Source organism: Neopsephotus bourkii, unplaced genomic scaffold, assembly GCF_033783945.1.
Source record: "Neopsephotus bourkii isolate Nb327-2 ecotype Australia unplaced genomic scaffold, CSIRO-AGI_Nbou_v1 NB_275, whole genome shotgun sequence".
Lineage (NCBI taxonomy): Eukaryota > Metazoa > Chordata > Aves > Psittaciformes > Psittacidae > Neopsephotus > Neopsephotus bourkii.
In genome coordinates, this window is record NW_026900784.1 from 951,224 (window position 1) to 960,344 (window position 9,121).

General features: G+C 40.8%; 1 long non-coding RNA gene across 1 annotated transcript; it reads right to left on the reverse strand.

The window, feature by feature from the left end:
* Nucleotides 1-451: 451 nt before the first annotated feature.
* LOC133208700 (uncharacterized) lies at nucleotides 452-3,599 on the reverse strand. The gene is made up of 4 exons (XR_009724490.1): nucleotides 3,397-3,599; nucleotides 2,297-2,369; nucleotides 619-713; nucleotides 452-522 (listed from the first exon to the last, which is right to left on the reverse strand). It is a non-coding gene; the product is annotated as an uncharacterized LOC133208700 (long non-coding RNA).
* Between the last annotated feature and the right edge of the window lie 5,522 nt (nucleotides 3,600-9,121).

Consider the following 9,121-nt stretch of genomic DNA (forward strand, 5'->3'; position numbering starts at 1 on the left):
AGAATCAGCCAGTTTTAGTAAGCATGGACTTACTAAAATGGGAGAGGAGCTGGAGGAATGAAGCAACTTTGAATGGACAGTGGGAAGGAAGGGGTTAGGTCTGAAGTTTGAAGGACTTTGTGGGAGAAGTTGAGAGCAGGTGGGATGAGCATCCCACATTGAACAGTCTGGGGACACAGTGCCCTTGCACCACCCCCACTGCTAAGTTGATGGAAATATGGTTGTCCCACAGAAAGGTTTTCTCCAGTCTTGTGGCATAATGAGTATTATGGCAAAGGTAGCCTGAAAAGACCTTTTCCAGTTGTCTTAAGTGTACAGAGCTCACATTTTGGCTTTACTTTCATTTCTGCATACCCACTTTTATACAACAGAAATAATAGCAGACTGCTCTGTGGGTTAGTGCTGAAAAATGAATGCATTTACTTACTGATATTTTTAACTGCTTATTTACTCCTTGTTGCTATCTGGGACAAAGGGTCCACCTGTGGCAGAAACACAGCACTTAGGATTCCAGTTTTGAGACTAGAAAATGCAATTTCAGAAATGGTGTCCGTTTTGGGGTGGAGGCAGAGGAAAAGAAACAGGGTGCAAGGAAGGAGGGACCTGGGTGCTACCAACAGAGAGGCACAGTTTATTCTTTGATGCTGTTTTGATATTCTTCCTTTAGTTGTATATTTTCTTTTTTCATCAGCTTTTCTCAGTGATTCAAAACCCTGGGGAAATACCAGACTTTATGTTGCATAGATTATTATGACAAACACCACCACCACTTCTTCTTCCTGCTCTGCAGAATGAGTGGGCTCGATTGCTTGATTATCTAAAGATCATGTCCGACTCCAATTATCATTACTTATTAAATCAAATTTGACACAGAAAAATAATTAAATGTTTAAATCATGGCATTCTACTTTGTCACACACTTGGGTCTCCTAGCAAGCCTATGGAACAGTTGTTAATATTGAAAATGAGATGAAAGATGTTCTATATTTATCTCCCCACCATTTCCATTCAGCATAATAATGGATGTTTGACAGTAACACATTGTTGAGCCAGTGAGAATCATTTCTGAAATGAGCACACACCTTCAAAAGTAGACTACAGAAACCTGGAATCATTCAGAGTGGAACAGATAAATGTTCATTCACCTGGGAGCTGTATTTTGGCTGCCTTATGGCTCAAATAAAAATGAACAATTTTCAAATGAATATAAAAATCATACTTAAAAGACTTCAAATGGAAAGTATGTATGTATTTTCCAGCATCCATATATAAATTAATATGTACCATCTGGGTTACATCTGGTGATATTACAGTGTTGTCTCATGAGCAGAATAGGTGTGAGAACCATGAAGAAAAGCTGAGCAGTTCTGGCACTTAAACCGCAAAGGAGACAGCATTCATATGTAGCCCTAAAAGTACACTGCCCCTGTCCCCCCGCTGCTGCTGCTTTTAGAGTCCTGTTTCTCTTCTTTTCTCCTGTATTATTGCCTATAAACTTTCTTTTTTTTTTTTCCCCTAAGAACTACATACATCACCCCCATGATCCAGACTGCTATTTCCTCTAGATTCTGGGTTCAGCATTTGCAGCAGGTCTTAACACAAGGCAGCAGTCACACTGTAAGTGAAACCCATGGGTCTCTCATTTTCTCTGGTGCTCCCACAACAAACATCATCTCACCCTTCTCTAAAAATTCTGCTTTAAAAGCACACACTTTTGATTTTTCTGGTTGTCTTCAGTCTTTCAGTAAATCTTTCCAGTTGTTAGTGTTTTTCAATTTCCTCTAAATGTCTAAATTTGAAGGCTAAGTCATGTAGCAACAATGAGGCATTTTTGACCATGCAAGAGAAACTCAAATAATTTACTCCACTGGCGCATTTAGTATTAACAAAAGAAAATGTTGCATGTGAATGAAAATGTGTATGATAGCCCATTGCTTCCTCACTTTCTTTTTCTTCCTTCAAAATGGCAAACTTTCATTTCATGAATGAATGTCTGAGAAGAAGTGTTGTCTTTGCAAATGTGTGCAGACTGACAACTTCTACACATCTAGCAACATCACATCAAAGTTGTCTGGCACCTCATCAAGCCAAGTCTCCAGATACTTTGCAGAAAGCTGTACTATGAATTCAGCATATGGTCTATAGTTCCAAACTAAGGACTACGGATTAAACAAACCATACCTTAATTATTAATATTAAGAATGATGTACATAAGACCTAGGATAAGACTAGGAGATCAGCACTCTCTGCAGCATAGAAAGTGCAAGACAAAAACATGGACAGATGAAAGGACTACCTCATGTCCTGCTGTGGACCTCAGATCCTGAGGGCTGATGGACTGTACCACTTCTCAGAAGTAAGGTTTACAGCTGAGAGAGAAAAATACAATCATCCTTGCGCGTAACTATTTTTATTTTCAGATAAAGTCAGGTGAGGTGTTAATTTGAAAACACTGATCTTCTCAGGAAGCAAGGTAGTGAATTAGATGGCTTAGATTTTTCTGCTCCTTTTCAGCCCTATTTTCTTTGCTTCTGTGGGCTATACATTTTACTGTGAGAACAACCTTTTACCCTGTGCTACAGACAAAACCACCCAGTTCAGGAGAAAGTGCCTCTAAGAGCTCTAATGCAGAAATCAAACCTCAGCCACCCTATATTGAGCACAGTGCAGGAGCAGATACCAGACTTCTGATTTACTGCATGTGAAAATCAAGTACTTCAGCACAAGTGAGGGAAAACAGCACACCATTATTCATCTGAGTAGATTAGTCTCTTTGTGCACGTAAACAAAAGGTATGCCTGTTCTTCTACCTTTTCATATAGGTTATGTTCATTAGTAGGATATGCTTTCACCCACAGCTCTGAAGGTTCCACATGCAAGAATTTCAATATGAAAAAAACGTGCATGGAAAGCCTCTTTTAACTCTGACTCATGAGACACAGTTATACATGAGTCCGGAATGTGTTTCTCTCTTAGCAATGCACAAAGAACTGTGTCAGGCCTAGTGCTTTCCCAACATGTTGATATTTGGGAGATCCTGTTTACTTAGGACTTTCTTTAGGTCTTTTCTTCAGTGTAAAATTTTACTCGGAGAGGAGGACTGTTTACTCTTAAGACATCAAGATATTACCCCTTTTTATTTGCTTGATTAAGCAAATGACCAATCACATTTTAGCCTTCAGAAGGAGATTTTCATTCTTCCATTAATTCCCTCAAATAATGTCCAAAAGCAGGTATCTCAGAAGGTTTCTCTTCAAAAGGCATTATACAAACAAGATACAGGGATACCCCTATTTGCCTCCCAAAACACCTAAGCAAATCAGCAGAAGAAAGAACATTTTTTTCTCCATTTTACACACAAGAAACTGAGGCTTACAGTAAAACAAAGAGGCTAACCACTGTTCTAGACCAGTTTTCACACGAGACAAGTTGTCCTGAATTTGGGCTCATTGTGGCAGGAAGGGATGAAATGGACGGCATCTCTTTCACTTGGATGAAGTGGTTAGGGATGGTGGAAGGGTTACCATACTTTTTATTTATTATTTTATTTTTAAATGAAGCATTAAAAAATCTGCCAGGCAGAATATTTTTTCAGCTTTCTTTCCTAACCCTAGAGTGGCTGTAAAATCTCAGCAGTTAAAAATGTTTTTTCTGGCTCCAAGTCTAATGCATCCATAAAAATTACAATTTAAATAAAAAAACTTGTTTTGTTCCAACTCCAGAGTAGCTCTAAGAAGTTACATATTTTCTAAAAATGCATTTAATTCTCTCTTTAAAAAAAAATCCTTCAATACACCGTGACTGAATGATTTATTGAAAACTCTGTATATGTTCTAATCTTCAATTTATCAACTTTAAACCAGCAGTATGAGATCTGGTAAAAGAAAAAACCTTAGATTAAAAGTGTGGCATTGTTTCCCCTCAAGACCAGATTTAGCTCATGGCCTTTTGGGGGGTCTCTGAGGCTGAATTTTGTGTTCTGTTGGACGCAGAGCTCCCTTTGTCTTTATCAAGTCCACATATTTTTCAAAAAACCTGAAGAGGTTTGAGCTCTCAGTACTAAGAGAAATGTCATTGAACACTTCTTCCTTTTTGTCTGAAGTTGTGATTGTCTTTCTCAGATTAGAAGAGCCTCACAAGATGTGTGCATCCTTCAGATAGGCTCTTTCCTGGGAAATGCATCATTTCCAGTCTCTTCCAAGCTCCAGTATGGGCTCCCTCTTTGGTCACGAGCAAGTCAATTAACAATTTTCATTTCATTTCCTTCTTTTACAGAAAGGGAAAACTCATTTTTACCTGTCTTAAGGCATATTGTGCACGGAGATCAATTCATGTGCTTTCAACACACAGCATTTTGCAGATGTCCATTTTAATAGAGCGGTTCTGTAAGTGGGGACAGTGGGTGCTCAGATTGCCCAGGAGGACAGGAGAAAGATGGCAGGGCTCAAGACCTTCAGAGCAGTGTGTGTAGGCTGTGCCTTCTCTCACTGCTGGTCCCTGAACTTTATTGTATTACTGTATCCTACTGGAGGCAGAGGGCATAGATGAAGTTAGGGATTTGATGGGAAGATCTCCCTCCAATGATGGCTATAACTATGTAAAGCTGTTCTCTGCTTTCTTTTCCATTCCTAAGTGTTCCAAGAGGTCCCAACCACCTGTGTACCTCCAAGACTGCTGCCTTGAGAGCCTATGCTTGGCTTATTTTCTGTTACTCCCTCACCTTGTTCATGCCAAGATGCTCTACTGTAAGTTTTCCTATGTCCCACCATAGGCAGCTTAGGTCTTGACTATCTCTCCAAATTATGTGTAATCAACTAACTGACTGTCATCCCACTCTCCATTCCTTGGATCAAACATCAGTGAAGATTCTGGTACATGTCAGGTTCATGTAGGGCTCTGAAATGTAAATCCTGTCTCCTGCTGTTGCCACAAGAGCTGCAGGATAACAGCTGCTGCCTCACCAGAGGCAATTCCCTCACCAGTTCCCATGAGCTCAGGGTACAGCTAAACTGTGCCCAGGGAGCCTCTGTCTCTCTCAGGAGCCAGATACTGGCCACAAAGAGCCAGCAATGCTCTGCCTTCACAGACAGTCTTGCTGTCCACCACTTACAGAGCTCAGGTAGTGCATTGCATCTCACACCCCACTGGAGCAATTCTGGGGACTCTTGGAGATGGTCTGTGTTTGACTGCAAAACTTCCTAATAAGCCTTTGTAAATATTGACAATAAAAAAGGTACCAGCATGAGCAAATGTACTGTAGTCAGCTACACTTTAAATACAGTGAAAGGTATACATCCTCATCCTTTCTTTTTTTAATATAAAATGATTTTAATTTGATGCCTAGAAAAGCCTGCTGTCCTTTCCTAAGATTCTCAGTTCTGAGTAGCATGAAGTGATATAAGCATGGTTAAGCAGAATCTGTTTATGTTGGAAGTCTAAGGGAATAAAAAATATTTTCACAGGTCTACTAAAAAAATTCCATGGTCAGATCTCTCTCAAGCTAAAGAGGATTAACGCCAGGTATGGCTGGCCATAAAGGACACAGTGTCTCCTTAGCAGAGAGGAACTGGAATAATTCCTTTTTTTTTCCCACAAAGGACTGTCACATTCTTCCTAAAATAATGAGCATTTGTTTATTCATATCCAAATAATTTTGACTGGATGCTGATGAAGCCATCCCAAGCATGTCTGCTAGTCAAAGACGAGAGAGACAGCCCCCAGTTACCCCAGTACTGTTTTGTTAAATTCCTGATTCGTGCTTCTTAGCCAGAAGTGTCATCACCCCTTGCTGTGAGAGTTGAAGGGACAAAAGATGAAGGTATATTCACATGAACATATAATTTAGTGAACTGTGTTGTGGGGACCCTGCATTTACTGCTTCACCTGACCAGTTGCCTCTGCGATCTCAGCAATCCCCATGCTGCCATGGGGCAGGGTGTCTGTAATATGAACACAACCAAGAACAGTACCAAATGTTGCCACTGATAATTGCCTTTTGTTACATCAATTTAATGAATTGGTTTTCAGGGACATCTGGCTTCCCTGCCTGAGGTGGGGGAAAGGGTGAACTGTCAACAAGGTAGGAAAATGCTGTTCTTCAGCACATTTTGTCTCCAAATATTGTTAATGCTTGCTTCTCTTGCTGCACTACTTTTTTGCATGGTTGATCCACATTTTTCATATTCTCTTCCAAACATCTCTACACATGATCTCCTCCCATGTTCCTCATGCTTACACTGAAGTGTGGGCTACAGAGTCCACCCAGGGCTTTTTTCTGGCTTTCATGATCTCTGCTGAGCTCTTTTCTCATCTAACACCTCACCACAGCTCAGAGGAAGGACAGGCACTGCCCAAGGCACAGTGACTCTTGCCACTATTTCCTGCATTATTACACAGGATCAGCGTCTCTCTAGGAGAACTGAGACCTTATTTTCATTAAATGGCCTGTGAAAGCATTTCTATTAGAGATGGTTTGGTATATTACAACTAAGTGGACGGAACAAAGTGAGCGTTTATTTACCCAGGAAAGTTTGGATCAGATAGAACATCTGGTTTGCATTGAAACCTGCAGTTTAAAAAAAAAAAAAAAACACAAAAAAAGTCCAGCTGGGTTAACAGACACTCAAGGAAGGCAGGTGGCTGACATGATTGCAAGTGAGCTGAAACAGGATCAAAACATGAGCATCCTCTGAGCTCTGATCCTGGAGCTCAAATCATGCCTGGAGAGCATTTTAAGGTCCAATCTACAGGCCTGAATAAGTAAAAAAAATGTAAGTGCTGAGTGCCCAAAGAACTATGTTGACTCTCTGAAATGCGTTTGTTTTCTTGCTATTCATTATAAATCTTATTATCATGTGGGGCAGCCTAAGCATTGCACAAGTTTGAAAAAATCAATGAACCAACATATTTTGCAGTGGGTAATACCAACACACTCAGCTTTCTAGGAGCCACAATACTGCAATACTGGATAGATCAGCACAGGCACCGGATATCCGACTTACCTGTCAGTGCTAGGGATGAATAATGCTAGGACTTGCGCTTGGCTGAGCTGTTCTGAAAGCCGGCATGATGTTCAGTGTCTGCTGCTGCAGCCTCAGAAAACAACAGTAATAGAAGGGAAACTTTCTCAGTCTGCTGGTGCTCACCACTGTGATGTGGGTCATCTTGCAGTTCCTATAATCCCAGCAGAATATAGTCATTTCTAACAAGATTAGACCTTCTTTACGATCCAGAAGATGTGCCATGCACAGTACAGCAATTTATCATGGCTATCACATTTGATCTAGAAAACATTCCTTGAGGAAGCAGAAATGCTGCCATATGAAAAAAATGTTGGGACAGGCTGAGACTGACGTTTTTCTCAGACATCAGGAGGTACTTTGAAACGACACTTTCTATCCAGTAATCTTATGTCTTGGCACTGTGCCCTGCTTGTGTATGGGCACTTGTGCCAGTTTTGCTGGTTATGCTGGGCTGCTAGCCTGGAAGCTGAAAATGCCTGGCCCTGAGACCATGGGTCAGGACCAAGCAATACCAATCCACAAACATCAAACCAATATTCAAGTTAACATTTTTCAGATCAGCAAAGGATCTGATGAAAGACCCAGGGAAAGAACTTAGACCCCTTGATCCTCAGTCCCTGCTCTAATAAAGGAGTGATTAACATTACAGTTCATTATTACTTTCTATTTCAATTCCCATATGATGCTAGAGGAGCTGCAGTACTAGTCAGAATCCTATTTTCTGCCTGTCAGTTAAGCAAATGAAATCTCAAGACAGTCTGACTCACCTTCATATATAAAAGAAAATTCTTTAGTCCAACACACACCTGTGTCTTTCTTAAAATGTCTTTATTCCGAAAAGCAGCTGCCAAAAAAATGCACCCTTTCACTCAATTGATCTATTCCCTGTCTGTATATTTATCTTATGTATTTAGTCGTAAAATAAATTTTTACACTTCCTTCTTTCTCTTCTTAGTGTTGACAAAGGTATAAGAGAAAAAGCTGATTTCTGTTCTGGCTCGTATATCACCGAAAGTTTTGTTAAACGTTTCCCAATTCCAGGACCAAATGTTGCCTCCTCAACTATTTACAAACTCAGAGGACAATTTATTTGCAAAGATTTAATTGTGAGCAGAATTTGATGTAATGAAGTTTTAATAGAAAAGCTGTATGAGCCAGAAAATGCACAGCTTGAGTTTCAGATCTCAAGCTGAGTCTGCAAGTGGAGATGCTTCTAAACTGAGAAAATGTCATTCAAGTCACTCAGGCACAACAAATATGAATCCCTCACACCACCCTTTTTACAGTGAAGAACATGCTTATATGAACACTAATGCAGGACTTACATGCTAATGGCTACTTCTGCATAACCAGGATAGTAGTTAACAATACTCGGAGAAGCATTGTGTAAAAACTGTCAATCTCAATACATAGAAATGCTCAAATGTATTTTCAACAGAGCAGAAGAACTTTGTTTCCCATCTTTCCTACTCTACCAGTTTGTCTCAAGAAAAATGTCTCCTTAGAAATCTTTTCTTGGACTATTGTGGCTGCAGTGATATCGCCACTACTGTGCTCAAGGACTCATCTGGAGAAGCAAGCCCCATGGAGGGACAGACATAACAATCCCTGATAAAAATCCCTGGGGTGGAGGTTAGTGAATTGAGGCCTGTATCTAGTGGAGTGCCTCAAGGGTCGGTACTGGGCCCAGTATTATTTAATATATTCATCAATGATTTAGATGAGGGAATTGAGTGTACTATCAGCAAGTTTGCTGATGACACTAAGCTGGGAGGAGTGGCCGACACGCCAGAAGAATGTGCTGCCATCCAGCGAGACCTGGACAGGCTGGAGAGTTGGGCGGGGAATAACTTGATGAAATATAACAAGGGAAAGTGTAGAGTCCTGCATCTGGGCAGGAAGAACCCCAGGTTCCAGTATAGATTGGGGAATGACCTGTTAGAGAGCAGTGTAGGGGAGAGGGACCTGGGGGTCCTGGTGGACGACAAGGTGACCATGAGCTGACACTGTGCCCTTGTGGCCAAGGAGGCCAATGGCATCCTGGGGTGTATTAGAAGTGGGGTGGTTAGTAGGTCGAGAGAGGTCCTCCTTCCGCTCTA